Genomic DNA, 14,956 nt, shown 5'->3' with positions numbered 1-14,956 from the left:
CACAGAATTTAAAACTGGGAAATATAATAGTAAGTTTACAGGAAAATGTTATAAATCCTAGAATAAGAGAGATGAAAGGAACTTTAAAATAGGACTGGATAAAGTTTCTTGCCTGTAAGAGAGAAGACTCTCATGCAAGCTATGCACCGATCAGTAGAAATGTTTAGATGAATTTCTTATAAATTTATTGTGTGAGCAATCCCATGGTGCTATCATCGATCAATCCCAATATTAAATGAACCTTTATTATTAGCTGTTGTATTATTAACTATTCATCCTAAATTCTATATGTTTTCACATGAAGGCAGCCAATATAGATGCTGAACTTTTCTCACTTACTCTGGAAATGGACAGATAAAATTAATGTTAAAACTTCCTAGTACACTTATGGGTCTAAATAGACACCAATGGACCAGAGCTCTAATCTGACTGTCTTGAAGTGTCCTGCCTGAGGTTTGCAAAATTTTTGACACTGATACCCTTAAGTTAACCATGTCCTCTCCATGTAGGTTGTATATTGAAAGATTTGATGTATTTGCAAATTATTTTCTGTAGCATTGAAAAAATAATTGCTCAAAGGTATTCTGTGTTCAAGCGGTGATTATCACAGCTCTCTTTACTGGCTATTCTGAAACACCTGTTTTTATTCTGTTTTAGATGGCTTCTGTTTTCACATAAACCCCATTCACTTTTCTAAAAAAATTAGAATCAGCCAAAAATTTAGAGTACAATTAACACCAGAAATATGTTTAGAAATATATACACACACACACACACATACACACACAAAGTCCAGACCAGAGCAGTCACTCAGTTTTGCTTAGTAGAAATCGCCTAGAGACTTGCACTTGCAGGTCACATAAGGGGCTGGAAAAGTTGCGAGGGAAAGCCTCTTCCTGCTTCTCACACGGAGGTTATCATCTGAGGTCGGCACAAATTACACTAAATTTTTCTTAAAGATGATATTGTAGAGAGTTGTTAAAACAAACCAAGGGTATCGTGATTTCAGGGCGAAACATGTCATTGGCCTGGAAGAAGCGATTTAAAAGCCAGCCTATGTTAGTTCTCCTTACCAGTATGGTAATCAAAGCAAACAAGATTAATAACTTCTCCAAAAAAAAACAGTGCCATGCAAATTTGTATTTATTATATTTCAGACACCGAAATACATGTGATTACAAGTATTCAAAAGACAGGTATAATATTAAATTATCCTTGACAGGGTATGTGGAAATTGGATGAAATTAGAAAACCGAAACCTAGCTCTGGGTACATATTTTCAATGAAAAGATCCCACCCCCAGCTGAATACACTGGCCGGTTTTAATGCATTTTAAATGGTTTCCACTGGTTGCAAAACAAAGAGCTCATTTACCCCCAGCCCAGCCCCAACAGCCATATCTGAAAAGCATTATCAACGTGTGGGATCCTTTTTGCTGTGAGTTTCAGGGTTGCTTGGGTAAAAGCAGAAGGTTGCTTAAGAGAATTGCTAAGTACTGAACCAGCACTTTCACGCCTAACTTCTCTCTGGGCCTCAGTTTCTCCATCACTAGGTCTGGTTAGGCAACTTTTCAGAACCATAGAGCAAGCAGAGAAGTCCTACGGCTTCTTCACCTAAGCTCTCCCTAATGTGAATGAACGAATGAATAAACAAACAAAAACCAATCAAATAAATAAAAAATCTTTGGGTACAAAATCTGGTTCGACAGACCAGCTCCTACGGATACCCTCCGACCCCCGACCCGACCCTGTACGAAACAGTCGAGGACTCCGTAAGTTGTCTGTAGACTCGAACTTGGGTCACTGGCATTAGCGAAACTAACAGATCTCACACCCTCGATCCTAATCTAAGACTTCAGGGAGGAGAGAGCACAGCTTCATGAACTCTCCCAGACAGGAAAGTCCAAGCCCCAGACACCAACGAGGTCTTCTCATTCTGCTGGAGCCACTCTATCTAGAGGTCAACCGACGGTACTTGATCCAACAATCCATGCCCTCCAGCCTGGTGCCTGGGCTCCGATTTGGTTAGGCCTGGCCTCGAAGAAAAGAAACTGTGTCTCGGGTATGGGGGGTGGAGGTGGCAAGAAAATTGTAAAGTGGTGGGTTTTTAATGGGGCTGGTTTTGCCTTCAGGAGATATTTGGTGATATTTTTAATTGTTAAAATTTGGCGGTGGCATCTGCTGGGATTTTGGGTGTAGAGGCCCGGGGCGCAGCTAGCCATCCCACAATACACAGTACAGTCCCCTCCACAACTAAGAATTAATGCGGCCCCAAATGTCAGGAGTGCCGGGTCGAGAAGCCCTGTGGCAGCAGCCCCAAGATCAGGTTTGAAGGCAGGATGGTGCTAGGCGCACAAATCGGTCTAAGCACGTCTTTGCTGCTACTTGTCAACTGTTGCTGCAGAAAGGGGAAATCTTAAAGAAAAACCAGAGAGAGTATTTTCGTGTTATGAGGGGTTCTGCTTAGGATGCTGCTTTAGTTGTTGGATCTGAGGTTTGGTTCGATCTAAATTGGGCTATGAATAGTCTCCGGTCCCCGAAGATGGCTAATTCCCAGATTCCTTATTCGTAGATTAGAGGTGGCATCAGCGCTCCTCGTTGTTCGCCTGCCCGGGGAAGGCTTAGGGTAGTCGCGGCGACGGTCATGAACTTCAGCCACCGGCAGGTAATTAGCCGTTTTGCACAGAAGGCACGTTTTCTGCCTCAGGGTCAGCTTGTCGAAACCAGGATGAAACCAGGATGCGTGCTTTCCTCCTTGGAAGGTCAGTCCTGCAGGAGCCCGCACCAATGAATGAAGTGACGTCACAGCCGGGAGGGAGAACAACAGAACTTTGGGGAGTTGTCTGGCCATTGTGTGGCAGGGGGTGACGTTTTCAGGTACGAATATGGGTTGTGTGTCAGGGACCCTTTCATCCAAGGGGAGGAAGTGCTCCTTCCTGTTATGCTGCCTCAGCAAGCCCACGGTGAGCCCTGGAAGTCCCCAGCAGTGCTGGTGGCTTCATCCTCCCATGCGTCATCCCCTCCTTGGTGGTGCTGGGGCTGCAGAGCTGGGGGGGGGGGCTGGGGGGCCGGCATGGGAGGGATGGGCTGCTCCTGGCTTTGACCAAATTTGTCCCAGGCCTTGGCTACCTTGAAAGCGAGGAGGATGTGTGGAGGAGGCCCTCGGGGCGAAATGACCCCCTGGTCCTGAGCTGCTGGGGGACCGGGATAGTACCGCCCACTCACCTCCTGCAGCCAGAGCCCAGGCCTTTGGGGACACAGTGCCCTGTCAGGGCGAGAGTGGCTGCCCCGAGGGCCGGACCGCGTGGAAGACCCCAATGCCCGCGAGGTTGGTCACTATGCCCCAATTCCCTAGGGTGAGGCTCTGGGCTTAGGGAACAGCCCCCCTACTCTGAGAGACGCGCGGATTGCATCACACACTTGACATTCTTCCACTTTCCGGATCGAATGTTCTTGTCTTATAAATACGGTCACTATATTTCCTGAATGAAAAGAAGTGTTTCAGAAAGTGTCCAACAAAAGTCCTTTTTTTTTTTGACTTGTGACTTTATTCTAGGAATGGTATGAATGGGATCATACGTCCTGGGCACTGAGTTGCTATAATTGTATAGAATAACATGATACGAAGCCAGGGCTATTTCAGACGTAGGATCACTGAATAATTTGGGTGATGGACACACAAATGCTGGAGTGCACGTCAAATGTCAGCTCTCCAGGGGGCAGGGGAAGGCTGCCAGCCGCTGGCTGGTTTTAGGCGCTGGCTGTTGTCCTTCTTGTGCTTTTCCAGTGGAACTCGTGGGGCTGGCAGGCCTTCTGGATCTCTAGTGTGGTGCCTGCAAAAGGGAGTAGCACGGCCGTGGGGTCTCGCCGAGTGCATTGCAAAAACGAGCTCCAAACCATGCCCTCGGGCCCAGCTTGCCAACACAGAGACCTCTGAGATTGAAATCTTGCCATCCGCTTTGTGGTTTGAGCAAATCCTCTTTTGTACATGTTCTTTCCTCCTTCTGTCATTGATCGATTGATTGTTTGTTTGTTTGGTTTTTTTTTTTTGGATACATAACTCTGTTTCTATCTTCTGACTCTCCAATGAGGTGAAAGCGGGGGGTGGGGGGGGTGGGGGAGGACGCACCTTGTTCCCGCGTCTTTTATATGAGATGTGAGACCCAGCTTTCAGTCCTGGGCCAGGCAGCTGTGGAAAGCAGCCCATCCAATTAAGAAAGCATTTTGGAGTCAGACAGATGTGAGTTAAATTCTGGTCTGTTACTCCTTGGCCATGTGACCTTGGGCAAGTTACTTAACCTCTCTGGGCTTCAGTGTCCTCATCTGTGTGAGGGCAGAGGGTAACTTACCATGTAAGGCCATCATGATGGTTCAGGGCAAAAATGCTTGTCCAGTGTGTCCCACAAGTGTGACCTCAGCTCATTCTCTCTCCCTCATGTTCACTGTCTCTTCTCTGCTCTTCTCCGACTTCTTGATTGCGTTGGTTGGAGGCTTAGAGGGAGGAGTGGAAATGATTCCACTTATTGTCCATCCGAGGGTATTGCCAGGCCAAGATGGGGCTACTGGGGTGAAGATGGAGACATTCTTCTTGAGCAACCTCCTTGCTTCATCACTACCCTGCACTAGAAACAGCTCCCTCGCCACCAGATCAAAGTTCCCTTGTAATGGGCTGGTGGTTTACAACCCCATTGTGTAAACAGACCTGGTTCTCTTATCTTGAGTAATTGCAGTTTAATTGGGCCTCCTTGGGAAGCAATTCCCTTCTTCCCCAGGGCTGTTCGCACACTCTTCACCTCCACCCCACAGGCCTCGGGGTTCCAGCCTTTGAGTGGTCACTGGGGAGTCTGCTGCCCTGGCCCTTTGTGGGAAGGGTTCACGCTTGTCCCTATAAAGCCGAGCATTAGGGCCCCTGTCCTTCTCTCTGCCGATCCTGGAGGATAATGGATAAAGAAAGTATTTGGGATGAGAGGAGTAGAAACCCACAAAAGAAATTTGGAGTGGAAATGAAAACTGGAAAAAAAATTTGTTTTACTTGTTGCATGGGGTGGCGATGGCTGTAGCCCCGGAGAGAAGGCTGGAGCGGAGTGCCCAGGGATTGTATGCAGACGTAGGGCTCAGCGCTGGTCGGACAAGCTGAAGAAAGAGCCATCGTGTCTATTTTTCCAGCATCTTAAAGAGGGAGGCTTTTCTGAGATACTGGGTTCAGTCAGCACAATCTAGAGAATTTCGGAGGCAGGACACAACCCGCAGGCCATCTCCCGATATCAGGAATTAAGGTCCTAAGAGATTAAATAAATTGCCTGAGTTTACAGAGCCAGCGGGAAGTGGAATGTGACCCAATCCCCCGACTCCTGGCTAAGGACACCCCTTACTACTGAATTTAGCTTAATCAGTTTTCAGATATGTGGTAATTGACAGAACTTATAATAGACTTTCATTCACACATCTATACGCCTTATTTATGATGAAGTGGTCTTCCCTGATTTGGGGGAAAAAAAAACAAACCCAAACTCCATTTTTGTAGACTGCTTAGGAAATTGGAGTTACTTTTTTTTTTTAATAAAAGATCGTATTTATTTATTCATGAGAGACACACAGAGAGAGGCAGAGACACAGGCAGAGGGAGAAGCAGGCTCCCTGTGGGGAGCCCAGTGTGGGAGTCGATCTCAGGACCCCGGGATCACGCCCTGAGCCGAAGGGAGATGCTCAACTATGGAGCCACCCAGGTGCTCCAGCAAATTGGAATTACTGCAGGGTCCTTAAGCCAGGCGAGTTCTTCCATCCAAGACCCCTGGGCCTGGAACGAGGCTCTGAGTTATCTGGCCCTCTATCTCTGCACGATGGGATGCCCGAAGCTGTCACCTCTGGAGTCACCGGGAGTCTGCAGGTCCTGCTAAGTGAGTAGAAGCTGACAACACATATCTCCCTGCAGATCTTTCAGGAGGGAAGTGTCAAGTCCGGGTGCTCAGGCTGGTGGCGAGGTTCAGGGGCCCGGAGCATCAGCTGGTAGCACGGAGTGCGGGCCACGGGGGTGGGTGGTGGGGGACTGTGGTCCCAGGGGCTACCAGCAGCCTCAGCTGTGGCCTGTCCTGTGAGCAGTCCCATGTGCCTGTCTCTGCAGCACCATGTCCGCTTCACGTCTCTCCCTCAGAAACCTGCAGGAGGTCAGGCCTGCCCTTTCACCAAGGCCCAAGCCCATCACTCTTATTGTTTGAAAAAGAATTTCCTGGCCTTGAGTCTAAAATTAAACTGCCCTTTGAGAGTTTCCTATTTTGTCTGTTCCTGCCTCTCCTGCAGTGGCACCACCCTCCCTCCGCTCCTCCTGGACCGGAGCGCTGGAGAAAGCAGACTCCAAGCCAAGGGGCCTTTCTGTTGGCCTCCTTGCCCTCGGCCTCTCCAGGGAGCAGGGCACATGCGCCCTCCCCAGGCAGACGCGCCCCAGGGCCCTTCTGAAGGCCAGACCTGGGCTGCTCCTAGCTTCCCCTTAGCATTGCCAGAGGAGCTTCTCCACCCTGCGCTGGGTAGCCAGGGAGCCTTGTCTAGCCTCTTGGAGGATGAGGAAGCCCAGACTAAAGTCTGTGGAGTTCAGCCTCGGGGATTGGGGGGGAGGCCCTTGGGGGGTGAAGGGTTTAAACCTCGAGGTCCTGTGTTGGTTGTGCAGACTCCCCCCCCCCGCCCCCACAAGCATCTACGAGGCAGGAGCCCCGAGGGCGAGTCTGTAGACAGGTACTTCCGAAACATCGCAGGTCTCGACTGAGAAATGGGGGATGTGGGGTCCAAACCCTGCCTGAGCCTGGTTTTAGGAAGGAATTAGGACAACAGTACAAAGACTTTCTTTTTCTTTTTTTTTTTTTTAAGATTTTATTTATTTATGCATGAAAGACATAGAGACAGAGAGAGAGAGAGAGGCAGAGACACAGGTAGGGGGAGAAGCAGGCTCCACGCAGGGAGCCTGACGTGGGACTCGAACCCGGGTCTCCAGGATCACGCCCTGGGCTGAAGGCGGTGCTAAACCGCTGAGCCACCCGGGCTGCCCCGAAGGCTTTCTTAAGTGCAAGGGGAGCATTGCACGTCATGAATCCAAACTACGACTAAGATAATTCTTGGCTCTCTGGGCTCCTCCACCCATGAAGGCCGTGGGTCGCGGGTCAGGAGAAAGAATGTGGAAGGGTTGGCGGGAGAGGACGGTGGAGGTGGAGCTGTCCAGGAGCCTGCAGATCCCTGTGGCCAGCCTCCTCAGGAAGCAAAACTACAGAGGTTAAGTGGCAGGTGGGACGTCACGCAGATCCTTGGGGACAGAGCAGGACTTGAATCCAGGCTTCCTACCCCCCCCTCCCCTCCGCCATCTCCTGTCTTCCTGCTAGAGCGTGTGAACATCGATGCGTTCCTGGAAAACAGTTATTCCTGCAGAGGCTCACACCCAGGCTAACTCAGCTTAACCCCGGCCTAAAATGTTTGTTTTATTGTTATTCTGATTTTTCTCTTTTTCTTTTTTTTTAAGCAGCAGCATCTAGAAAGGAGGGAAATAGTAGCAAACACGAGGACTTCTATGGTTGCTTGGCTAATGGCAGACATGAATTTGAAGAACGGGTCACACATAGTCTTACAGACAGGGGGACTCCATATGTTTGTGATTTGGTGGTGTGAAAATATTCCCCTCTTCCCTCTTTTCCGACTTTTGGGGGCAGGGAGAAGGGAGGCAAGGAGCAAAAGCTGTGGCTGCGAGGTTTGGTGGGGTTGGGTGGGGAAGGGTGGGAAGACGGTCAGAAGAGACAGCAGCAGGGAGCTGGGGCTGGGGGGCGAGATAGAGTCCCTGGCTCTGAAGCTCTGAGAGGTGGAGCTAAGGGAGGTAATGAAGGAGAGGAGACCTTGACTGGAGGGCAAATGGAAGTGGTGGGCTGGATGCTGGTCATTAAAGCGGGCTCACTTGCAGAGCAGAGCAGGGGTAGGGTATGACCATCGTTCTAGTAGCTTCCAGATTACTGGGGCTTTGTTTTATTTGTTTCCAGTGTCAGAAAGGTGAAGCATGTGGGCTTGGGCTGTGTCCTCTGACAGCCCCCAAGAGGACGGGAGAAGAGTGCTGTTCCCTAGGCAGCTGGTCACCATGTGTGTGACGGAGCGGGGCAAAATGTGTGCTCTCTCGAGATGCCCAGGGCGAGGGGACCCAATCTCCCCAAGGCCCTGTGGCTACCATCCTTCTCTTGGCAGCCACTGGCCAACCGAAGCTCTGCCTTTGGCTTCCACGACGCTGTACACTTTCTTGTTTTTCTTCCTCTGTCTTCAATGACACCTTTGAGTTGTTTTTCCCTTTTTCATCTCTCGTAACTGTAGGCAACTTTACAGACCCAGTTTTGATCTTTTTTCTGTTTTGTTTGAACTACCATTTTTCTTGACTTTGTACTCTCGCCGGGTGCTCCACGCTTCCAGTTTTAACCACACCCTTTCTTGTCCTCTCCTATCCTGCATTCACCTTCAGGACCCCTCCTCCCCCAAGGCCAAGTTGCTCGGCCACCACTCCATCTAAACACAGCTGAGGGAGAAGTTCTCATCCTCTCTCCCTTCTTATGTACTTAAACTCACCTTTTTCATTATGAAAAAAGCAAGCAATCCGAGCATTATCTGGGATCACCCCTTTCCTTCATCTCCTATCAGTTAGAAAATCATGTGGATTCTTCCTTTGAGGCACACTTACATTTCTTGTTTCCTCTTCCCCTCTCTATTCATGACCCTGATCTCACTGTCCTGTGCCTGAACTCCCGCTCAGCAACCAAACTAACAGGACACCAGTGAAGCACTCACATGAGGGCAAAACAAGGGCTGCCCAGCACTCAGTAATCAAGCTACATGACGTCTTAATGCAATATTTTTAAGAGTCAAAATTAATGCAAAAATTCTTATAAAAAATAAACATATTTTAAAAAGTTAGGATTAGTAGCACTGATTCTTTTCCTCCTTGCCTCAGTCTCCAAAACGGCTGTGAGGCACTCTATTTCCTATGTCAGCTTCCTCACCTCCTCCTTTTGCCCAGCCCATCCTACTTGGCACCATCAAATGACTTTTCTAGAACATATTGATTCACATGTCACTACCTCTAATGTAACCTCCAAAGCCTTTCTCCTGGAGCCAAATTCCTGTCTGGTATTTATTATGGCCCTAACACTGTGATCTTCCCCTGTCTTTCCAAGCTTTACTTCTTATTAACTACCCTCCATGGCAAGCATCCACATTGCCCAAGAGCACACCTTTTTTTCATCCTTCTCACTACCAAACAACACAGTCTCTCTAGATCACTTATCTGAATCTTTCTTATTCTTCCTTTGATAGTATTATATGTTCTTTTTCACCATAAGGTGCATGATCATCTTCTTTTCTTGTTCTCTAGGCCCTTCATCATATGTTCTAGGCTAAAGCTTACTCAACCTTTCGGTTACCTTAATTTGTTTCCTCCAGGAAGTATTACCTGCTGCCACTCCCCTCCCTCTACACGTTGGTACCTAACCCTCTCACATCTCCTCGCTGTAATTTCCTGTTTACTCATCTGAATGTTCCTAAGGGTGAAGTTCATTTCTTGTTTGTATTGTGTTCTTAGCATCTAACATAATACTTGGCATAGACTAGGTGCATGGTCTCAATTTGCTCCATAAATGCACATTGCCGTAATATGCCTAGTACTTATCCTAAGATAGCACTCACTCTTCTTGAGAAATCTGTACTTGAGCCACATAAGCTTCATATTGGATAAGTAGAAGAAAAGACCGTCTGAAACCAAATAGACCTGGATTTGAATTCTATCCTTATTATCTTATTAGCTGTGTGGCCTTTGGAAATTTACTAGTCCTCTGTTTTTTAAAGATTTTATGTATGTATGTATGTATGTAGGTATGTATGTATTTGAAAGAGAACAGGGAGAGGGACAAGTAGACTCTGTGCAGAGCCTGACTTGAGGCTCGATTCTAGGACCTCGGGATCATGACCTGAACCAAAATCAAGAGTCAGACGCTTAATGGACTAAGCCACCCAGCCGCCTCTACTTGTCCTCTTAAAGCCTCAGCTTGTTCTTCTGCAAAATGGGGGTAGAAATACTAATCTTGCATGAATGTGGTGAGGATTGAATGTGACCATTTCTGTACAATGTTTATCACACCAACTGGCATAGAGCAGGTGCATGATGTACGTTAGTTCCTTTCAATAATCACCTGTGGGATAAATGAGTGAGGACCTGTCAGATGGCTTTCTTAAAACTGACAGGGACTGGAAATGTTGCTTACATCTTATGAGTTCACCTCCAGTTGCAGCTACGAAAGGAAGGTGTCAACAAAGAGACTCAAACTTATTTTGGGTGGTGCTTTTTTAAAGCAATGAGGTGGGGGTTGTGCAGCCTAGATTTCTGACCTGTTAATAACCTGCTTCTTTCTCCTCAACTAAGACAGTTTCATAATGAATTGGAACTAGCTATGTGGTTCTTTTGAGTAAAAATGTCATTTTCATACTCTATGAAATAGGTATTAAGTCAGTTTGTGAAATGTCTAATAAACAGGCAGGTGTCTAGATAACAAGAATCATGCTGCTTCCAGGAGCATCTGCTAGCAAAGATGTTTGTGGTTCATGGTAGGCTTGGTGTATTAACTCCTTCTAATTTTTTTAAAGATTTTATTTATTTATTTATTTGACAGAGAGAGTCTGTCTTCAGGGGGAGGAGCAGAGGGAGAGAGAAAAGCAGGCTTCCCACTGAGCATGGAACCCAATGCAGGACTTGATCCCAGGACCCTGGGATCATGAACTGAGCCAAAGGCAGCCACTTAACCAATTAAGCCACCCAAGCACCACCCCCTGCCTTCTAATTCTTAAAAGTAGGGTCCTCTGGCTCTGCTGAGGGGTGCTAAAGAGAAAATATGTTTCAAAAATAGATTTCCATATATAAAGTAATAAATAAACTACCCCTGACAACAAAATGCCTGCTTTGGGGTGGGAGAGAGTCCTTAAAAAAAAAAAGCCAACAACATAAATTCAGTGTGATGCTGAGCAGGGTTGTAATCAGGGGTTGGGGGTTGACTCACCACACTGCTACATTGCTTTCATTGCCTGGGTCTGGACCTCATTGCTGTGTCCCTAACCCACAAAGTACTCCTGCCTTCGATCTCTTCCCCTGCATAGTACATCCAGATAGTTTTCCTTCAACACTTCTTTGTAGACAACACCTTGCCATAAGTAGCCTTTCCTTAGCAGAGAAAGCCTAAACTTATAAACCTGAAAAAAAGTTCTCCATTCCATCTTACATCAAAAAGAATAAAATATTTAGGAATAGATTTAACCAAGGAGGTAAAACACCTGTACTCTGAAAACTGTAAGCATTGATGGAAGAAATTGAAGATGACAAAAACAAGTGGAAAGACATACAATCCTCATGGATTGGAAGAATTAATATTGTTAAAATATCCATATTACCTAAATCAATCTACAGATTCAATGTAATCCCTATCAAAATACCAATTACATTTTTCAAATAACTAGGACAAATAATCTTGAAGTTTGTATGAAACAACGAAAGACCTTGACTAGCTAAAGCAATCTTGAGAAAGAACAAAGCTGGAAGTATCACAATCCCAGATTTCGAGATAAACTACAAAACTGTAGTAATCTAAACAGAACAGTACTGGCATCAAAATAGAAACATAGATAATGGAACAGGTAGAGAGCCCAGAAATAAATCCATACTTATAGAGTCAATTAATGTACAATGATGGAGGCAAGAATATTCAATGGGGAAGACATTCTCTTCAACAAATGGTGTTGAGAAAACTGGACAGTTACGTGCAAAAGAATGAAACTGGACCACTTTCTTACACCATATACAAAAAGAAACTCCAAATGAATGGATTAAAGATCTAAATGTGAGACATGAAACCATTAAACTCCTAAAAGAAAACATAGACAGTAATTCCTTTGGCATCACCTTTAGCAACATTTTTCTAGATATGTCTCCTCAGGCAAGGGAAACAAAAGTAAAAATAAACTGTTGGGTCTGTACTAAAATGAAAAGCTTTTGCATGGTGAAGGAAACCAACAATAAAACAAAAAGACAACCCACCAAAGGGGAAAAGATATTTGCAAGTGGTACCTCCAATAAAAGTTTAATATCCAAAATATGTAAAGAACTTACACAATTCAACACCAAAAAAAAAAAAAAGCAATATTTTCTGGGCAGAAGATATGAACAGACTTTTCTCCAAAGACATACAAATGGCCAACAGACACATGAAAAGATGCTCAACGTCACTCATCATCAGGGAAATGCAAGTCAAAATCACAATGAGATATCACCTTACACCTGTCAAAATGGCTAAAATCAACAACACAAGAGACAAGTGTTGGTGGGAATGCAAACCATGCAGGCACTGTGGAAAACAGTATGGAGGTTCATCAAAATAAAAATAGAATTACTATATGATTCAATAATTCCACTACTGGGTATTTACTTAAAGAAAACAAAAACACTAATTTGAAAAGACACATGTAGCCATATGTTTACCGCAGCATTATTTACAATAGTCAAGATATGGAAGCAACCTGTGTCCACGGATAGATGAATGGACAAAGAAGATGCAAGATACACACACTGGAATATTGCTTAGCGATGAAAACAAATGAAACCTTTTTTGTTTCAACACAGATAGACCTAGAGGGCATTATGCTAAGTGAAATAAGTCAGATGAAGACAAACACTATATGGTTTCACTTGCATTAGTAATCTAAAAAGAAAAAATAAACAGAAATAGGTTTGCAAATACAGTAAACTGGTATTTGCGAGAAAAGAGGGGGTTTAGGAATTGGAAGAATTAGGTGAAAGGGCTTAAGAGTACAAAATTACAGTTATGAAATAAATATGTCATGGAGATAAAAAAAATACAGCATAAGGAATATAATCGGTGACGTAATAACATTCTATGGTGACAAATGGTGGCTATACTTCTCATGATGAGCATAGTGTAATATACAGTATCGTTGAATCACTAGGGTCTACTCCGGAGACTAACAGAACATTGTATGTCAACTATACTTGAGTAACAAATATAAAAAAATAAGTAAATGATATAAAATGCAAAAACAAAACCATGGGGTTTCTACCACCCTCGCAGGGCCTATACCAAACTACCTACTACCTATCCACAAAGCTTCTGCTTGTACTACCTACTGCCATCTTCTAAGGCTTCTATAAGGAGGGCTTAGGCAAACCATGTACACACTGTCCCAAAATAACAGAGCTAGGCAACTTATAATTCTCCTTTGTATAATTTAGAATCAAACTTTCCTCACTTGAGACCTAATTCCTGCATTGACATTGAATTTTGAGACAGACTCTAAAGACATATTAGAAGATGGGGATAGATATTGAGAGCACACAGGTAGTCTAGGAAATGTGTTTCAAAATGATTCAGTTGCAAAGGGTTGTTAAAGACCTACTTATCCTTGGGGTTCCAAAGGTTGTTGCCTCAGGAGCTTACAATATGAAAATACAATGTCCCCCAAATGTTTTTAACCAGAATTCAGGAAACGTTTTCTGCCTGAAGCTCAGTAGAGTGTTCTTGCCAATGATTTCCCTAAACCTTCTGGTCCCAAACACAAATAACTAGCAGAACACAGTTGCTCCATTTACATTCTAGTGGTTCTCACCAGGGTCTGGTAGTAGAAACCAAGGATGTTAGCCTTGGCTACTCTACAGCTCAAGGTGACTCCATTCAGTTCGAACGGTATTATTATGTTCTCGGCACCTTTAGCCCAGTAGAAGCTGAACAGCCCCAAAGTAAATTTCATCCAGCCAGCCCTACTTTGAATAATTTCATGAATGTTACAGAAAATGTCATCCTAATTAGTGTGCACAAATGTCCTTTTATATTTTGGCGTCAATTGTCATTTTTCTCTGTGTCAATGTATTCTCTTCTGTTAATATTACTGAGCTTAAGTTAGTGGACAATTGCAAAATGGGGAAGTGAAAGTAGATAGGGAATGTTGAATCTAACAGAATAACACAGAGTTCTTGTCCTGAGGCTCACGGGGAGAGAGGACACAGGAAGTTCTCCAATGAGAGGATCTTACTGGGAGTTAACAAGCTACCCTTCTGGGATGAGAATACGTCCCGAGAAACTACATTTGTCCATTAGCCCCTTGACTTCAGTAGGTTCAACCATGTCAAATTCTAGCAGAGTTTGACTATCTTAATTGAGATTTTTATGGAGGTGGAGCGGTCATTAGAGAAGAGAAAAAGGAAAAAAAGAAAGTAAAGGATGGTCCAGTGTAGTAAAGATTCCTCAGGAAATCTTTCTGTGAATCTTCTGCTCCTCTTTTGGTGTCTTACTTTTTATTTTTTTATTTTTTATTTTTTATTTATTTATTTATTTATTTATTTATTTATTTATTTTATTTATTTATTTATTTATTTTTTGTGTGTGTGTCTTACTTTTTAACCTTCTTGCTCAATCCCAGGATTGTTAAGGGTCTGTTATAGTAAGATAATATCCACCTTCTCTTAGGTATCACATAGATGATTTATATATGTATTTCATATTTTATTTTGCCTTATATATAATTTTCTTTACACAGATTTTATGTAATCCTTTCTACCTTAGGAGGTAGGTATTATTCCCATCTTATAATTGAGTAAACTGAGGTTTAGGTAAAAGAATAGGCCCAGGCCTTCCATTAGTAAGTGGTAGAGCCAAGATTTGAATCCACATATATATACCTAGCTTCAAAAAACAAGGTCTTTCTTTCTTTCTTTTTTTTTTTTTAAGATCTTACTTATTTATTCATGAGACACACAGAGAGAGGCAGAGACACAGGCAGAGGGAGAAGCAGGCTTCCTGCAGGGAGCCTGATGCAGGACTCGATCCCAGGACCCTGGGATCACCCCTTGAGCCAAAGACAGACGCTCAACCACTGAGCCACCTGGGTGTTCTGAA

At 44.6% G+C, this 14,956-nt stretch overlaps 1 protein-coding gene across 5 annotated transcripts in view; it reads left to right on the top strand.

Moving 5' to 3' along the window:
- The window catches only part of ETS1 (ETS proto-oncogene 1, transcription factor), a 130,981-nt gene that overhangs the window by 14,480 nt on the left and 101,545 nt on the right, over positions 1–14,956 (top strand). The gene's annotated exons all lie outside the window — the stretch shown is intronic.

This window comes from Canis lupus, chromosome 3 (genome assembly GCF_048164855.1).
Source record: "Canis lupus baileyi chromosome 3, mCanLup2.hap1, whole genome shotgun sequence".
NCBI classification, from domain to species: domain Eukaryota; kingdom Metazoa; phylum Chordata; class Mammalia; order Carnivora; family Canidae; genus Canis; species Canis lupus.
This window is presented reverse-complemented; position numbering and strand designations above follow the sequence as displayed.